This window comes from Rhinolophus hipposideros (assembly GCF_964194185.1).
Source record: "Rhinolophus hipposideros genome assembly, chromosome: 14".
NCBI classification, from domain to species: Eukaryota; Metazoa; Chordata; class Mammalia; order Chiroptera; family Rhinolophidae; genus Rhinolophus; species Rhinolophus hipposideros.
The window spans coordinates 58075660-58094852 of record NC_138060.1 but is presented as its reverse complement, the minus strand read 5'-3'; the positions used below and the strand labels follow the sequence as shown (position 1 = coordinate 58094852).

At 43.0% G+C, this 19193-nt stretch overlaps 1 pseudogene across 1 annotated transcript in view; it reads left to right on the top strand.

The window, feature by feature from the left end:
• Nucleotides 1-709: 709 nt before the first annotated feature.
• Nucleotides 710-19193, top strand: part of LOC308507641 (tubulin beta-5 chain-like) — a 29080-nt pseudogene continuing 10596 nt past the window's right edge. Inside the window, exon 1 of the transcript in view lies at nt 710-812. The product of the transcript in view is annotated as a tubulin beta-5 chain-like (transcript). The remainder of the gene's footprint in view (nt 813-19193) is intronic.

The window sequence follows — 19193 nt, the reverse complement described above, 5'->3', positions numbered from 1 at the left end:
AGGAAATCCTCCCTCTAACATTAGGATCGTCCCTAGAATGCCCTAGGGCCTGGGGTTATTTAAGTCATGCTGCCTGCCCGGGATAATGGTGCTTGAAAGGAGGTTGGGCTCTTGGTATATTGCATGGGTCTTTGAGGCTTTAGTTAGAAACGGAAGTTTGAAATTGAATTGTAGTGATCAGAAGAAAGAAGTAAAGTGCAGGCCATGTGGGGCGTCTGGGACTTTGTTGCCTTACCCAAGGGAACAGGCCAGTCTGTAACAGTAACTACTGAATCACCATGGCAACACCCCAGTGTTTTAATTCTGGTGGTGGCGATGAAGAGGCCAGATGGATGGTATTTTGGTTGATAGTAAAGTCCCAGGTTTGTTTTCAACTCAGTTCAGGTCTTGATTCTGTTTCATGGCTATAATGGATCTGGAGATAAGCCGGGATTGAGTCCTGTCAAATGTGAGCATTATCTAACAAAAGCTAGCGCTTCCTTGGGCACCTCCGCTGGTTTGCTAGCCCTGGCTTCACTCCCTTCTTATGAGCCTGGAACATCTCCTCCTTGGCCACCCGGCCTGAATCATCAATGCAGCCGGACAAGGCACCCAAACCAGACAATCTGTACCCAGTGTTAGTCCTACCACAGAGCTCCATCTGCGCAATAAGACCCCCCTGGCTCTTTCTCTTTCCCTTCCATCCTCCGCCACTGCTACTGTAATGAACATGCTCAGTGAGAGAACCCCACTGCCTTTAAACCTGGACATGTCCTTGTACTTCTTCCCTGGTATTGGGTTGGCTGAGGAGGCTGCATTCAACCCAGGAAAAGGTGGGTGGGACGGAAACGGCCAAAGAACTTGGCTTTTCCCATGTTTGTTTAGGATGTGGATCAAAAGTCTTTCATGCTGAGATCTATTTTTGATAAAGGGTATTATTATTATTACTTTTTAATCTACAGTTAATTCCTTTATCATGACCCCTTCCTCTTTGGGTGGCCAAACACACTGACAGCAGAAAACAAGTCACACGTGCCCATGACTCACACTCAGTTACCTCAGTGCCTAGGGCGAAGTAGTTACTCTGTGCTGATTAAAAAGGAAATGCAGTCTTCTAATCTATGATGAGTACTACAGCAAATATGCAGACAATGCATGATCCTGATTGAAAGGAAACTGAAATATGCCTACGCTACCAGGTGCTTGAGATGCTGGAGAAACGGAGCTGAAAGGGGCTTAGTGATTATCCACTTTACCCTAACCACTCTAAATCTCTCACAAAAGGACAAGAACTCTTCTCTTGCAGACTCTACAACTGAAATTTACATTTTAGACTTCCATAACTAATTAATGGTAGGGTGGTATTGTGGGGTCAGGCCTGATAGTGATCACATTGCCCCACTTTCCTGTGGCAGAGACAGCTGTGGTGACTTCACAGAATGGTTCAGCCGATTTACTTCACACCTTCCACATGTCTAGATAGGTGGCCCGATTGGCTGATTTATTTCTCCATAGAGTCTCTCCTCTCTCAGAGGTACCATGTTTCCCCGAAAGTAAGTCAAGACCTAGCCAGACAATCAGCTCTGAGCAAAAATAATATAGACCCCAGGTCTTATATTAATTTTTGCTCCAAAAGACGCATTAGAGCTGATTGTCCGGCTAGGTCTTATGTTTGGGGAAACACAGAAGGTCATTTCCTTCTGGCAACTCTCCAGGTGTGTCTCCATCTATCTCTCTTGTCTCCACCTGGCACAGGTTCAGAAAACCCTAAAAGATTCCTTCATAATCCTAAAGGTTGTGTTGGTTCAGGAACCCAGCTTGGTCAGCCCTTCTATGTTGATTAAATTATTGCTTTTGGCAGAAAGCATCCCACCACATTCTTGGCATGGGTCCCCCAGAACCAGTTGGCACACTTAAAGCTAGAGCTTTGAGTGGCACCTCTATGGGGACCTGCAATCTACCCCCATCACCTTTTAATTATAACCTTATGAATTATGCATCATTGAAGATGGATGACACTGTGTGAGATGTATGATTTTTCTCCATCGAATTTTCTGTAACATAGAACTGCTAGTGACAGGGTCCCCAGCCTTCCTTTTACTATTGGATTGAGTCCTTGGTATATTTTTCTAGATGTCTGAAGTCTGTTCTGAATAGCAGGAGTAAGAAGACTATCGGAAGCAGCTTGTAAAAGGGAACTCTTAGTACTTACTCTCTGCCAGACTAGACTAGACACATTTTCTTTAATTCTTACAACCCTGTCTGAAGTGTCTTCTTAATTAAGCTCATAGAGGTTTAAATCATCCAGAGTCACATTCTTTTCCTTGTATTCTTTTGGGAACAATGCTTTTCTAAGTAATATATTTGTATTTTTTGTCTGCGTGTGGTTACTGTATTTCTAAAAACAATTATGGGAACATGTTGAATTAGTACCATAGCACATAAAATAGAAACCAAATCATCTGCTTTTCTCCTTTTTCTTTACTCAAGAGGTATACTGTTAGGGTTGCTGGTTTGAAAGTGGAGTTGACCGGCGATCTGTCCACCTAAGAGCTGGACTTAAAATCCTTGGCTGTGGCTATGTTGGTCCTGCAATGGAGTTTCAGGGGCTCTATTTTTCATTAAGGTCAAGATGGTGAGTGAACTTTGAGGCTTGTCAAATGGTCAAAACTAGAATAAGTGTGTGTCCATTTTATATCCTACTTATGAGTGAAATTATATAGTTCTTGTCCTTTTCTGACTTATTGAAACTTATACAATGTTATTAACCAATGTCACCTCCAGTAAATTTTTTTAAAAAAGGATAAGTAGGTGATTCCTGTCAAATCCAGATGAACAATGTGGGCTGTTAACTGCTCCAGAAAAATCAGCCTTGGAGAATAAAGTAGGAAGAATGGAATCTGGGAACTTACAAAACAATTGAGAACTCTGTGGGAGAGGCAGCCCCAGCTAGCAAATGTGAGGTGGCTGGGGTGGTTATGAGAAGAAGGGTTTTTGGTTGTTCATGCTTTTCCTCTGTTGCCTGGGGACAGTCATTGCCTGCTCTTTCCCTGTTGGGACTGGGAGCGGCAACCCAGCCCCCAGGGAAGGTCATGTGACATCAGGGCAGCAAACAGACAAGGATCCCTGCTGGTGTGAGGAGTGGAAGAAATAAGGGGAGGGCTGACCGGCCACTACAGGCAGCCCTGTGTCTGCCTTCCACCTCTAAACCCAGGGGTGGGGGCTCTGTAGCTCTTCCCAAGACTAGTCTAAGAGTTTCAACGTGTGTGTGGTGGATTGCCTGGCAGAGAGATCAAAGGTGGTTCTGGGGTGCGTGGGGTTTCCTCTGTACTCATCCTTTAGGCTCACCAGGACTGAAAGAGTGGAGAACCTAACTCTCAGCCCTCCCCAGGACCCACTACATGCAGGGTATCAGATACGCTCAAGGAAGTAGCCCTCCACTAAAACCAGCTTTCTTCATGCTACAGTCCGTGTGGCTATGTGATATATTTGACCTGGGAAGGACAGAATGTTTGACTGTACATAACCACCCCCCACATCCAGGCCAGATAATGTCTGTCTAAAATTATTGAACTATATAAAGCTATATGTAAGGACATCCCTAAAATCACAGTGAGCCATGAACAACTTTTGAGTTTGGAGAAGGTATACTGTGATTCAACAACGGCAGTGACCCAGCAGTGAATGACAGTGGGATGGCAAAAGCCCTGTGGTTTCCAGTGGATGACAGCTCTGGTCAGCCCTACTTAGGTGCTTCTTTGGTAGAAGGTGTGGTTTTCATGACAATGTGGGTAGGTAGGCCTGGTGGCAAGCCTGGACAATTGCTCATTTGATTGTTTAAAATCCTAAATTACCTGATAGATGGCTGGGATCTAATGTCAGTGTATTTCAGGCCTTTTATCCTTAACTATAGCTATCACTGTGCCCAAGGGCAGCTCCCAGGCATCTTTTCCTGGTTTGGAGGAAGGAGAGAGTGGAGCTTGAGAAAGTGCTAAAAGGTTACTGCAGGTTAAAGGCTGTGTGTCAGCTTTTAATCAGTGAGTGAGTGGTAAGCCCATCTACCCCAGGGCAGAGATGAGAACACATATGAGCAGACCTCCTATTCACCAATAACTCTTCCCCCGGGGCCAGAAGCAAGGGGTTTAAAAAGGGGCTGGAGGGAAAGACCCTCCTCACATTTCCAAGTGATGCTGCAGGCTTTAAATGAAGCAGTGTTAACTTTGGGTTTCATGGGAATAGGCTTTGGGGGTCCATGACCAACCCAAATCAAATGTAAGATTTTGTGTGCATTTTTCTGGTGAACCTGTGTTTTCCCAGATCCCCAGAGGGGTTTGTGAAACCAGAAATGGTTAAAATCATAATTCTGCTTGGAGGTCATGGAAAGAATCATGGTCCTCAGACTAGGGGAGAGAATGGAAGCTTTTTCTTCATCGACTTTTTTCTCTTGCTCCGTGAAAGTGCGGCTGCCTCTGCCCGCTGCTTTTGGCTGCCAACAGATGTGGGTGGCTGTGGTCGGGTAACCCAACAAGCTTAGATGGTTTGGTTTAACTCTAACAAGTGGTGAGTTGAGTTTTTAAGTGGAGGAATGTCACTGGCTCTAACACTGGTTGCTGGCGAAAATATTTGAGTGCTCCCCCTGCCCCAGGCCCGGATGTGAGTCAGTTTTAGCCTCACAACAAACCCTGGCATGTGACTATTATCCTCACCTGAGGTGACGAAAAGCCTGCAGGATTCAGTCTGCTCTGCCATCATTCAAGTCCAGTGGAGTGTCTCCTCTCCAGAGAGGGTCTAGAATGCAAAGAAAATAGGTTCCCCGGGGCTCCCCCTCCTCCTCTCCAATGAGTTTAAAGAAAAAAAAAAAAAAAAAAGGAGCTTTTGAGTTCTTCCTAGCTGCCACTAGATGGTGATGTACCAAAGGCTATTTTATGCCAGAGGCTCACTGCCCAGGAAAGCACGTAAATGTTACCCTGGAGTGTAAAAATGGGCCTAATTGAAAGAAGAGTGAGCTTGAGCTGGGAACCTCTCCTGACGTCCAGCCCCCACCCTCACCACCTTGCCCCAGAACAATTCAAAGCGCATGTTTCACATTTTGTCTAAATAACGTCTCACTTAGGTAATGCATCCTCTCTCCCTTTGTCCCCTGGCGTAATTCTGTGTTTTGCATTTGCAGAGGACGTGCAATGGGTGTGACTTCTGCATCCTCAGCAAGCTGTAAAAGTTTCCCAGTGACGGTAAGTCATTTTATGTTGACATCTTTACAAAGTGCTTCTGTGTACAGATTCTAATGCCTTGAAGTCTTGAGATACACAGGAAGGCCGAACTCGCAAGCGTGCGTTGAAATATTTTATTGCTGAAATCAGTAATGAGAGAAGAACATGATGACTCTACCTTTTCCTCTATCACGTTACTTTGTTCTCTTAAATGAAATCCTACTTGGGTATTCCCTGCTGTTATCAGTTGCTTTCAGACACATTCCCAAATGTAGGCAAACAATCAGAATGTATTTCATATCATTAGGAGCTGACCCTTGCCAAGCTATATGTGAGTACTACCATGAGATCAAAGCAACCTCATTCAATTACGAGTTTTTCTTTAAGTAGTTGTACAATTTTAATGGCTGTTGCTATTTCCACGGGGCCTTAAATGTATTTTTATTGTACCCTTTCCAGCAGTTAGACACTGAGATGAGTCTCTAGTCTAAAGAGCCTCATTTAAAAATCATATATAATTCACGTGCTAAATGGCTAACCTGGAACTGTGCCTCTTCTCCCTTATATAGGAATTTAAAACAATAGGATTATTAAGGGGTCAGATCTCCTTCCGTCTTCTATGTGCCTGATAAAAATGTCCTCTAGCCTTGAGCTGTTGGTTTCTAGAAGAGAACTAAAAGCCAAGTATGAATTGTTGCATGTGAGGTGTGTTCAGGGTGCTTTGCAATTCCTTTATAGATCCAGAGCAAGTGGATCTTTTGGTTAATGGAAGACAGTCTTAGTAATTCTACCATTTCTGTTTTGAGGCTCCCATGAACAGCACTGGGTTATCAGATTACTGTTTCCAACAAACTTTCCTTTGAAACATATAGATAAGCACTGTTATGACATGCTTGCATGTACCAGAAAACAGACACCATCCCATTTTGCAAGTGCCACAATGACTGTCAAAGTGCTTTCTTTAACTGAGTGTACTTTTATTTACTATGTCTGCAAAGTAAACTGTGCCGTTGGACTTCCTACAAACAATCCTCAACATCGTCTTTGTATGCTCATCAAACAGACTCCTAATAGCATCTACTTTCAGACTTCTGTCTTCCCGCATGTTTTCTCTTTGTGTTGTTTCCTTGCAGTTGCTGAATTGAACATGGCCATGTGTTTTCTCCCCTTGTCCCTAAAATCCACTCCCATTCTCAGCCTTTCTAATGCAATTAATATGTATGATTCCTTCAATATACAGTGGGATATATTCCAATTTACATAAGTAGTTGCATATATGATCTCAATCTTTCTACTCAAGTTTAAGATGTATTCACAGCTTTGTGGATATATCTTAGTCATGGCATTTAGTTGCGGTGTGGTGTTCTAGAGTATTCATCTACCACACTTTCCTTATCTGATCCTGCAGTGATGGTCACTCTATCAGTTAAGGTTGTATTAGCTAATGGATCAAGCATGATAAATTTATTATTAGGAATATCAAAGCAGTTATTTCTGATAGCAGACATCTCACTTCTAAAGCAGGGCTTTGAGGACCCAGGCACCTCTCTTGTGGCTCTGTGATCTTCAGAACAAGGTTTCCAGTAACGATAAGGAAGGGAAGAGAGGACTGAGGATTGCACCTGGGAGGATTTTCTGGGCCATATTTAGAGGGATACAGAACACCTCTAGTCATATTCCATTGATCAGAGTTTGGTCACAGGCCACACCTAACGCCAGGGAGGCTGAAAAGCTATTGTCAATGATACTTCTTCTTAAATTTCAATTTTTAAATTGGCATATAGGTATACAATTGATTTCCCCTCACCAATGTTGACCTTACAGATTCACGTTTTAGTTCTAGTAATTGACATAGATTTTAAAAAATTTCTTCATAAGCAATCATGTCATTTCTGAATAGAGAAAATTTGACTTCTTCCTTTCTGATCGTTATGGCTTTTCTTTTTCTTGCCCACTTGCGGTGGCTATAATTTCTTGTACAATGTTGAAGAGCAATGGTGACAGCGGATATCCTTGCTTTGTCACTGACTGTGGGAGGAAAGCATTCATCATTTCATCATTGAGTAGGATGTTAGCTGTAGGTACTTTGTTGATGCCTTTTATCAGATTGAGAAATTCCCTTCTATTCTTAGTTTGCTGAGTTTTTTTTTTATAATGAATTGGTGTAGAAGTTAGGTAAATGCTTTTTATGCATTTATTGAAATAACCCTGTGATTTTTTTTCCTTTATTAATATGGGGAGCTTTATTGATTAGTTTTCAAATCTTAAACCAACTTCTCATTCTGGGCATAAACCTCACATGTTCACAATGTATTGATTTGTTAATATTTTTGCATGTATGTTCATGAGATATAATTGGTCTGCGGTATTCTTTTCTCGTGTTGCCTTTGTTTAGTGATGGTATTAGAGAAATGCTGGCTGTATACAATAAGTTGGGAAGTGTTTTCTGCTCCTCCTTTTTCTGAAAAAGTTGGTGTTTTTTCTTAAATGAATGACAGAATATGCTAATGAAACCATCTGGGCCTGGAGTCTTGTCTGTGAGAAGGACTTTGATAATATTTAATTTCTTTAATAGATATGTAGGCAATCAAATTTCTTATTTCCTTTTCTATCAACTTTGTATTTTTCATGGAATTTGTCCATTTTATCGAAATTGTTTATTGTCATCAAGTTATTCATGTTTGCTTATTCTTTTAATTATCTTTCATTCCTATTGGTAATCTGTGTTCTTTTTATTTTCTTGATTAGTATTGGTAGGGGTTTATCAATTTTGTTAATCTTTTATTAGAACTAACTTTTCATCTTAATTCTTTCTATTTTTGCATTTTCTCAGATTGTGTTTATTATTGTCTACTAATTTTCTCTATTTCATCAATTCTCTTATTTATAGTCTACTTGTTTTGGTTTTACTTTGATTTTTTTTTCTAGCTATTTAGCATGGAACTTTACATTATTGATTTAGGAGCTTTCTTCTTTTCTAAAACATTTGTAGCTACAATTTTTTAAGCCTCAAAGCCTTCTGAACCTCTAAGCCCTGTTTTACCTGCATGCTACACATATTAATATGCTTTGTTTTAATTATAAATCAGTTCAAAATATTTTGTTTTCTCTGATTTCTTCTTTGATTTGTTAGGAATGTGTTAATTTCCAGATTGTTTTTCTAGATATCTATTTTTCTTTTTTTTTGACCTCCTTCACCCATTTCACCCACCCCCTACACCCCCACCCCCTGCCTCTGACAATTACTAATCTGTTTTCTGTAGCTATGAGCCTGTTTCTTTTTTGCTTAATATTTTTCTTTTTAGATTCCATATATAAATAATATCATCCAGTACTTGTTTTTCTCTGTATGACTTATTTCACTTAGAATAATATCCTGACAGTTCATCCATGTTGTTACAAATGGCAAGATTTCATTCTTTTTTATGACTGAATAATATTCCAGTGTGTGTGTGTGTGTATGTGTGTGTGTGCGTGTATGCCACATTTTATTTATTGATTGATGGACACTTAGATTCGTTCCATGACTTGACTACTTGACTATAGGGTGCATGGCATGAATAAACACGGAGGTATATCTCTTTTTGAATAATTGTTTTCATTTTTAATTTTTTTTTTATTTTATAAATACCCCAAAGTAGAATTGCTGGATCATATGGTAGTTCTACTTTTAATTTTTTTTTTGAGGACACTCCATACTGTTTTCCATAGTGGCTGCACCAATTCACATTCCTACCAACAGTGCACAAGGGTTCCCTTTTCTCTGTATCCTCACTAACACTTGTGATTTCTTATATTTTCGATTACAGTCATTCTAGTAGGTCTGAGGTTCTTTCAGCCCTTTTAAAGATGCCATTACACTGACTTTTTGCCTCCATTGTTTCTGATGAGAAGCCAACAATAATTCCTAATTTCGCTCCCCTGTGTGTAAAGTTTCCCTTTTGTCAGGCTTCTTTCAAGATTTTTTTATCTTTGGTTTTTAGCAGGTGACTATGAAGTGCCTAGAGTGTGGTTTGTTTCAGTTTTTCCTGCTTAGGACCCACTAAGCTTTTCCAATATCTAAATTTATGTTTCCCACCAAATTTGGAAATTTGGACTATCATTTCTTTAAATATTTTATGCTCTATGTCTTCCCTCTTTTTGGGAACTCCAATTGTGCCTATATTATATCTTTTGATATTTGACCACAGATCATCTTTTTTTACCTGTCATCTCAAAGATGCGATTAAACCTGCCTAATGAAATTCTGAACTGCTTGATGGCCAAATCCTCCTAAAACACTACTCTTACCAGGTAGTTCTTTTAAGAATCTAAAGTTTGCATTTTGTTATATATAAATTATACCTCAATAAAATAAAATACTACAGTTTCCCTGTTGCCTACTAAATGCAGACCAAGTACCTTGGCACGCAAAGATTTCTAAAAGTTATGTATAATGCTTATATGTGCAAAAAAATGCTGTATGGATATACAAGAGACTGATAACATTCGTTTCCTCTGGGGATGGGAACCAAGGAGTTGTGAAACAGGCATGGGAGGGACACTTTTCAACGTTTACACTAGAAATTAGAATGTATTTATTCCAACAATGGCAATCCGCTAAAGCATACAATTCTGTCCCCATTTCTGATTGGTTGTCTCTCCCATTCCTGGGCAGCACATTTGTCCTTCAGTCTGGACATCGCAGCTCCCCGTGCCCACCCCATGCTCCTTTCCCTTAATATGCACCCAAGACCTTAACCTGCCTTCAAGACCCAACTTGCAGCTCTGTTTATGAAGCATTCTGTGTTGGGATTCTGTCGGTTGCAAGGTTCAGCCTTTGCCCAAGAGAGGGTACAGGGGGGAGCTGATGGAGGGACTTGGATGTCACTTGGTACTCCCCAGCTTTTGTACCTACCTCTCTTTACATGCTGTTTTTGTTCTCCCAGGTTCCCTGTACAGAGAGGAAGCTGGAACCCAACTTCCAGGCAGCTCCAGACTTTAATTTTTTATAGCCATATGGCCAGAAAGGAAAAAGAACTTCTCCTTGACAACTCAGTAAGAAGAATCCTAGGGAGGGACTGATTGGCCTGAATTTGGTTGGGGCAAGGCCCCGTGACAAACCACTGATCAGCTCAGCCTGCGACTGGCAGGCTGACCAGAACTATATGGCTGGAGGGATGGGGGAGCAATCCTCCAAAAGTTGAGGACAGGGATGACTACTTTTGACAAAATATCAATATACACTCTTTGTTCCTTTCTTAGCAACTGCCACCCCGACTGGCCTATCTATGCTTACCATAGTACCTTTTGCATCATGTGTTGTTGAGCTGTTATACAGAGTATACCTGGGTCCTTTAATGTCAGACACGGGATAATCTCTCTACATTTTAATCTTTGAGAAAACAAGGTTATAAGTGTTGAAAACACCAACAAATCTTGGCACAGATACAAACAGAGGTGTTTGCTAATAATTAAAGCTAAAGTTGGATGCAAGATGCTTTGATGTGCTGTAGTATGGCTGCATAAGGAGCTCTCGCTGGGCAAAAGAACATTTGGATGGGAAGAGTGTGCTTGGGCTGGAGTTCAGGGTAACCATGATGGGCAGTTTCCGACTCTAGCACTGGATGAGACTGCTTCTCCTGGAGTTAGCGACACTTTTCGTCAGTGACAGTTCAGTTGATATTGAGACCATCTTATAACCTTTGTGTATGTGATGGATATATGACACAGACCCAGTAATGCTGTTTGAATGACATTCTTATCCTTGTAGAAAAAAGTGCAGCAGTTCCCCGAATAATGTCGTGTCATTCAAAGTTGTTTTGTTATCACATTGATGAGAAAAAGTCAATTCTCAGTGGGTCCACTCTCTGTGTGGCGTTTGCACGTTGTCTCCATGTCCGTGTGGGTTTTCTCTGGATATTCCAGTTTCCTCCCACTCCCAAAGATGTGCACACATGGTGAATGGCGTGTCTACATTATCCCAGTCTGAGTGAGTGTTCCGGTGAGTGTGAGTGGTGTCCTGTGCAGGGTGGGTTCCTGCCTTGCCTCTGAGCTGTGGGGAGAGGTTCCTCCCACTGTGGTCCTCACCTGGAATAAGGGGGTTGGAAAATAATGATCTTACTCCATTAATCTTTCTTAAATATATATACGCATATAGCTTACTTTTATTTCCATGTTTAATATTAGAAGCGTTTTGGGTCTTTATTTAGAAGTTTGGTGATGTTTTGGTGACCAGCAATATGACATGGGAACTTACCTCTTGTTTATATCAGTTAGCCTAGGGTCAAATTGGTTTCATTATACATCGTTTCACTTAAAGTTGCAGTTTCCAAGGACCTACCCACAACATTAGGGGGACCTGCTGTGTTGTAACAGCTCACCTTTGCTTAGTGGGCTTGAGAAAGAAGTCTGTTAACTGAGTAAGGTATGTTTTAGACTTAAGGAAAATTCTTTGATGTTGACAGAAAGTGTTCAGTGATTATTGCATCACTAGGAATAAAGAATAAAATTAATAGAAGTTTAAGCTTAGAAGAAATGAATGAACCCCAAACTCTTTATCTCATTCCTAATTTACTTTGACACTTTGTCAATGATAACACATTCGGAGATACTGTTACATATTACATCCAGAATTCTCCCCCAAGCTTCATTGTGCTACTGCTTGATATGCTGGCAATTTTGATAACCGGCATTTCCCAGGAGAGGATGAAGAGATGGTTTCCACTATTTGGAAATAATAACTTAAGGTAAACAGCTCTGGTAACTAGAAAAAGCTGAAACATAAAGAAGAGCTTCAGGTTATCAGTGGAAGAAATGCATCACGTGCACCTTTGCCAAGATAAAATAAATGTCATGGGTGAAGGCAGGACCTCTGCTGCTGTCAAAGTGCCGAGGGACGCTGACCCATGCCTTCGCTCAGTCACATCTTTCCTGGCAGGTCCTTGAAGAAGCACCACACACAGGAATAATAGAACAGGGGACAGCAGGATGTCACTTTAACTCCTTAGGCCCCAATACAGAATCTGAAAAAGCTGGGTAGGAGCCTGAGACTCATGCTTAAGGCCTAACTAGGGTCTCTTTCTAAGACCAAAACCCAAATCTTGGGACCCCATTCCTTCTGTCCAGCCTTATGGTAATGAATCCAAAGAAATGACAGGTAGGCTGCAGATGTGCCCAAGGGAGAGGCCAAGACCAGCAGGATTGATGTGTTGCTTCTGTTAGTGATGTGGGCTTGTTCCAGAAATAACAGTGTGCCCAAACTTGGGTAACAGTCATTTTTAACAGACATGCAAGCTGGTACTAACGTTTGAAGGCATGAAGTGCCGTGAGAGAGGACGTAGCAGTGGGAGGGTACTGGACGTCTTACACAGCACCTCCCTTCCCTCAGCCTAGCCTGCGAGAGCGTAGAGTTCCCGGGCATCAGCACCTTCTGCTGGCAGGGCCGTACCTGCCCTGGAGCTGCTCTTACTTCCTGGGGGGTGTCGGAGTGGGGCCTGTGGGGGCTCCCTCACAAGGCTGGATATACCATCTGAAGTTTGGTGGTTAGGGCCCCCTGGGGCAACCCTTGGCCAGTAGATAATAGAAGCATATTACTAGTGCTTTTCACTTTGTCCTGGAGGTAGACAGTTCTGGGGTGCTCTTCCCTTGGCCTTCTCAGAAGGCTGACTCCCCAGTGGCCCACAGTGCTAACCAACTCAATGATGGCTTTCCCTCCTCCCTATCTCATACTTCCCTTTCCCTCACTGCTGCTTCCTGCGAGGCCTTGGTAAGTCAGCTGCCTGCAGCTAGTTTTGTCCCAGCTCTGCTTTCAGGGAGCAGCACCAAGGCTGGAGGCCCCCGGAGGCACTTCCTGCAGAGGATGTTTGAGGGTGGGCCAAGTGGCTGTGTAGTACCATTCTCTAGGTTTTATTAACAGGCGGTAGAGGCTTGCCCGGCCCCTTGCAGTTAGCTCCTTCGGAACATGGGTCTTCTGCGTCTGCCAGAGCAGCTCCTCCAGACATGTGCCCCAAACTTGAGATAGTTGTCACGGCTCAAACGGAAAGAACAACACACAAAACATGTACCCTAAGGAGCCGGAAATAGAGGGTACCCAGTAGGGGGAAAGGGTGTATCAAGCAGGTTCATAACTGTTTTGGAAGATATTTATGTCTTTATCTACTAAACAGCTCTTCTTCCTGTGTCTTTTGGAGGTTGTTGAAAGTCAGGTTTTTGGTCGCAAGTCCTGACTCTGGCTAGCTTAAGCAGAAAAGAAAGTAATTTGCAGGAAATGTGAAAATCCAGATTTGGAGGTTCCGCAGCCAAGAACAATAACCCAAATCACATCACAGAACTGGTCCCCTGAAGGACACACGGTGACCTTGTGTACAACCATCGCAGCAGACCCTGAATCATGCAGCCCCTTAGACCACTGCCGTGTGGCCATGGCTGGCATTTCCCTGGGGTGCTGAGTTGGACCCAGGGGCATTGCTCATCCTAGCAGAGCTGCAGAGCCCCTATAACTGGCCATCATTCTACAAAAACAAAACAGACATCAGCCTGGGTGGCAAAACAAAGGGTAACCATTTGATCACATTCGAAGATCCCAGGTAATGTTGCCACATGGCTTCTAACTAGGCTTGGTGAACCTCTGGACACCATGTTCCCTCATTTAATGGGAAGTTCCACTTTTCCCTATTCTGTACATTGGGGTTCTTGTAACTTTGTCTTTAGAATAAGCTTAGAAACCACTGCTCTGTGGAAACGAGCATCTTCAAGAGTCAGGGGGCCTTGGAATGGGTATGTACAGGAGACGCCTGGAAATGTCTCTCCAGGTGTGTGGTCTGACCATGAAGGTCCATCTGGAGACACCTCCAGATACGTTATTATTGAAAGTAATGTGACGGTCCATGGCCTCTGCTGACAGCATGGCTAAGCTTCATGCTAACCAAACCATTTCTCACTCTGTAAAGTGCCTGTGGGAATTTTAAAGAAACAGGTTTCAGACACCACACCAGGGGACTGAAGGAAATGGACTAGCTGTAGCCTCACGATGCTAGGCTTACTCTGCTGACATGAAGGCTTTCTGCTTGTCTCCAAGCACAAGACAGAAATGGATTCTTCTCAGATCTTTCGCAATGATTCTAATTCCAAGTAGAATAAAGCCGGTGTATACAACCACAGATTGGATTCTGTGGGAACAGATGGAGTTGGGAATGCAAATGGTTTTGGGAATTCCCCTTCCTTGAGGCACCGGAACCGGGCTCAGCTTTGCTAACAATGACCTTCTCTAATTGCTGCATCCCACTCTATCCTCTGGGCCTTGAAGCAGCTCTGCCTGTGTCCAGTGTCATCAAGCTTCACACGAACTGATCTCATTGGCCTTATGCCTTTCCCCACATGTGTTCAGATCCTCCCAAGGGGCCAGGAGAAGAGCTGTCTCCATACCACCCTGCCCTGGGCAGCATTCTCTGCACTCTTCCCTTAACTGCCCAAACCTCTTCCTCTTCCTACCGGTAGGAAGCAAAAACCCCTCCATATCAGTGGATGGAAAGAGAGTCTGAAGGTGGCACAGAGGCTCTGCTCTGACCATCAGCCCAGCTCAGCCCATCTAAATACCCAGTGACAAAGTCCACTGGCCACTCACTTTGTCCTTTTCTTAACACTTTGTCCCTTTTTTAAGGCCGCTCATCAAGAGTTGCTCTCCCCCTGATACCGCCAGCTCACAGTCGGTACTTACCTGCTTTCTAGCTTCCAGATAAGGGGGTATAAAATCAAACTCAGTCCTCTGTGAATGCATGCTTTGTCACAAGATTAAAATGAAGAATTATCAGAGTGAAAGTGGCGCAAATACTTTCTTGAGAGAAAGCCGTGTGCCCGTTTAGTGGAGTTCTTTTAAGCCTTAGGATCCAAAGTGAATTTGTTTAGGATTGTAAAGTTTTCTAATGGGAATAGTCATAGAGGTGAAGCTGCCTACAATCCATGGTTTGGGGAAGTCACTGTCACTGTTCTGGAAGCACCTTCCTGAGGGATTATCTCCCCAAACCGAAGGGTACCTGTGGGCAAAGACTTAGGTACTGAAAGAAAGACCATGCAAAATCTCTCCATAGGGGGCTGGATTCCAGGCTTTCCCAGTCCAGCTTCTCTCCTGAATTCTAGGGTTTCCAGTTTGTACCCACTAGCTTCATAAGCCTTGGAGAACAAATGCCAGGCATTGCAGGAGATGAAGTGTTGGATTAACTCTTCAATGCTCCAGTTGATAATCATGTCTGGCTTGTCCTTGGTGTGAGTGTGGAGCTAAGTGATTAATGGCTATTTTGAAAATCAGCAGGTGCCATAATACTCAGTTCCCAAATGACAGGGGGCAGATGCGAAGGCTCTAGGCAATTAAAAAAACAAAACAAAAAAACCCAGCAAATGTTCCCCCTTCTGTGTAAAAAATGAGTGGGAGAAAAGAGAAGTGACTTGCAAAGATTTGCTGCTCTTAAAAATTGGTCTTTACCTTAAATCACCCAATGCAAGTTCCTGTACTGCCCAGCCTGTGGGGCTTTGGCTTGAAGCTGCCAGGAAGGAAGAGGGGGGTGAAGGGGAAGGGAGAGTTGAGGGGAGAGAAAGAGGTGGGGAGGGAAAGAGAGGGAGAGGGAAAACGCACAAGAGCAAGACAGAAGCTGCAGTCTTTTTTATAACCTAGTCCTGGAAGTGAATGCCATCACTTCTGCTGTATGCTATTGACCACACACAGACCAATCCTGGTACAATGTTGAAGGGGACAACACAATGGTGTGAATACCATGGGGTGGAAATATTGGGGGCATCTTGGAAACTGCCTGTCACAGTAACTATTGGCGGAGATGCTTAGACTATAGTTCAGATGGTGCTTCTGACCTGTCTACCTTCACCTTTAGCGCCTCTGTAAGGGAGGGAATTTGAATCTCAGGGAAAATGCAATATTCTGTCACCTCAGTATGCTCCCTATATATCAGCTGTACTTTGCATTGTGTGTCTCACCTCTGGGCCTTTGCTGGCTGCCCCCAAGTTTGGCAGGCTTATACACACCTGCCGACAGGCCTGCATTACATTCTTTGGGCAGTGTCTTAGACATGTCTCCTTTCTGAAAACCTTTTCTGACCTCCAGCTCGGGATTACCACTCTTCCTTCTGCACTTTAGGGCACTTCCTTGGTCTCATTCCCTATTTGCTGTAACCTTCTCTCTGTCAATTTAGAGATCACAAACTGGCAGTATGTTGGCTGAATCTGTCCTAAAGATGTAATTTGACCTACACTTTTTGTTAATTTGACTAAGTTGCCAATGTTTAAAAATGGAGGAATTTCATGTAATTTTGGGTTCTGGGTTGTACTAAAAAAATCGTATCTGATATTACCAGACTCACACATCCATGGAATAAAATTGGCCGGTGCTGAGCAACAGCTGCCCCCTTCAGATGGGACCTGCTCTCCGCAGCCTGTGTCTGCCCACTTCAATCTCCCTCATTATCTATAAGACCTGTTTGTGACACCTGGTTTCTTTTGTAGTACCTCACCTCTCATGGGCTGATGGTCCTGAATGTTGCTGATGGTCCTGAATGTTCGTCTCGTCCATTTAGATTGCTCTGCACACTGGGCTGGACGGGATGCATTAGAAGAAAGTTAAAGCCATGTCATTTAAACATGAGGAAGGGCCTTACTAAATAACTGGTCTGCTCATTTCACCCAGAATCCAAGGGCTGAGTAAGCAGTCTTCTGTACGGTCGACAATTCTTAATTTATAATTGGCTTATAGCTAATAATCCCAAGCAGTAATTTTCCTTGTTAGTCTGTCTTGATATACAGCAGTCCCCCTTATCCATGGAGAATATGTTCCAAGAGACCAGTGGATGCCTGAAACAGTGGATAGTACCAAACCCTATATATATGAGGTGTGATCAAACAATACAATACAGTGAATGTTTAAATAAAAAAGTTATTACAGTAAAAGACACATTGTCATTAATCCCCCTCAAAATACTCCCCCTCACTTCGAACACACTTATCCCATCGTTCTTGCCACTTTCTGAAGCAGTTCTGGAAGTCCTGTTTCGTGAGTATCTTTAGTTGTGCTGTTGTGGCTGCCTTGATGTCCTGAATCTGTTTGAAACATTTACCTTTCATGGTCATTTTGACTTTGGGGAAGAGCCAGAAGTCACACGGTGCCAGATCCAGTGAATAAGGTGGATGAGGACACACCATGTTTTTATTTGACAGAAATTGCTGTACCAGAAATGATGTGTGACATGGAGCCTTTCTGTTATGATCACAAAATATGGGGAATGCTGCTGCCGAGTGCCATCCAACGGAAAGGCAGGGATATTCAATATGGGAAGTGGCACATCGAACCTTAGTAGCAGTGTGTGACAAGTTTCAACTTGTTCAGGGCAGTCAGCTGGGTGTGAGCTATGGTTGAGAGAAGGTGTGTTTTAAAGAGTGCCGTAAATCATCCTCCATCATGATAATTCTCCACGTCGCACACGGCTTCTGGTGTATGACAATTTCTGTCAAATAAAAATATTATGATGTGTCCTCACTTACCTTATTCACCGTATCTGGCACCGTGAGCTTTCTGGCTTTTCCCCAAAGTCAAAATAATTCAGGACATCGAGGCAGCCACGACAGAGAAACTTAAAACACTCATGAAAGAGGACTTCCAGAACTGCTTCAGAAAATGGCAAGAATGATGGGAAAAGTGTGTTCGAAGTGAGGGGAGTATTTTGAGGGGGATTAATGGCCATGTGTCTTTTTCCGTAATAACAGTTTTTAAAATTTAAACATTCACCATATTTTTTTGATCATACCTCATACTATTTTCCCCCTATATATGCATGTCTATGATGATGTCTAATTTATAAATTTGGCACAGTAAGAGATTAACAACAATAATAAAATAGAACAATATACTGTAATGAAAGTTATGTGGATGGCTTTGGGGCCATTATCAAGTAAAATAAGGATTATTTGAGCATAAGCATTGCAATACCAAGACAGTCGCTCTGATAACTGAGATGGCTACTAAATGATGAACAGGAGGGGAGCATGTACAGTGTGTATGTGCTGGACAAAGGGATGATTCACGTCCAGGGTAGGACAGTGCATGATGGCATGAAATTTCATCATGCTGCTTAGATAGAATGGTGCACAATTTAAAACTTATAAAATGTTTGTTTCTGGAACTTTCCATTTTACATTTGTGGACCATGATTGACCAAGAGTAACTGAAACCACAGAAAGCGAAACCATGGCTAAGGGGGGACTACTGTATACATTTTGTAATTTGTTTGCAGTGCGGGCTGAAGAGATCTTATTAGATGGAAATGCTTGTTCTTGCTATGAGAAGTTCGATTTCCTCTCCAATATGGATCTGATTTAGGAAAGCAAGTGCAAAGGCCCTGGGACAAGAGTGTGTGTGTGGGGGGTGTGGACGGGGGAGAGGGAGGAAACTAGTAGGAGATGAACTAGAGAGCTCATAAGAGGCTGGGGTGTGACTGCAGGTAATAGGAAGTGGTTAGACTCTGGGTTTGCTAAGGGATTGGCATTTGCATTGACTCAGTCTAAAGAAAGTCCCCGGTCCATTCTGCAGGATGGGATTGCATAGGGCTCTTGAAGCTCACCTTTGAGAGCACTCCAGAAGATGAAAATACATCTTTGATTTCTGGTGCTTTCCTGTCACCCTCTTGTGGAGCCTGGGATCTGAGGCCTCAGGAAGCTGAGCAACTTGGCCCAGGTTGCAGGCAGCAGCCCCTAGATGCAGGCCTGAGCATCCAAAATGGAGGACGCATGCACCCTCTTGGGATGTCCTTTGTTTGTCCCAGAGGCTGCCCAGCATGGTTATACGCGGAGCCTCTGGGAGCGGAAGGGGCTCTTCCCTGTCCCTCGCTGGCTTTTCAGAGCAAGCTGGCAATTGTACAATAACCCATTTTCTTGAGTCACAACCCTAAATTTCCTTCTGTCCCATTCTTTCTGTGCCTTATGGTTTCTGCTGTGACATCCCTCTGACTAGAATGGCTCCAGTACAGA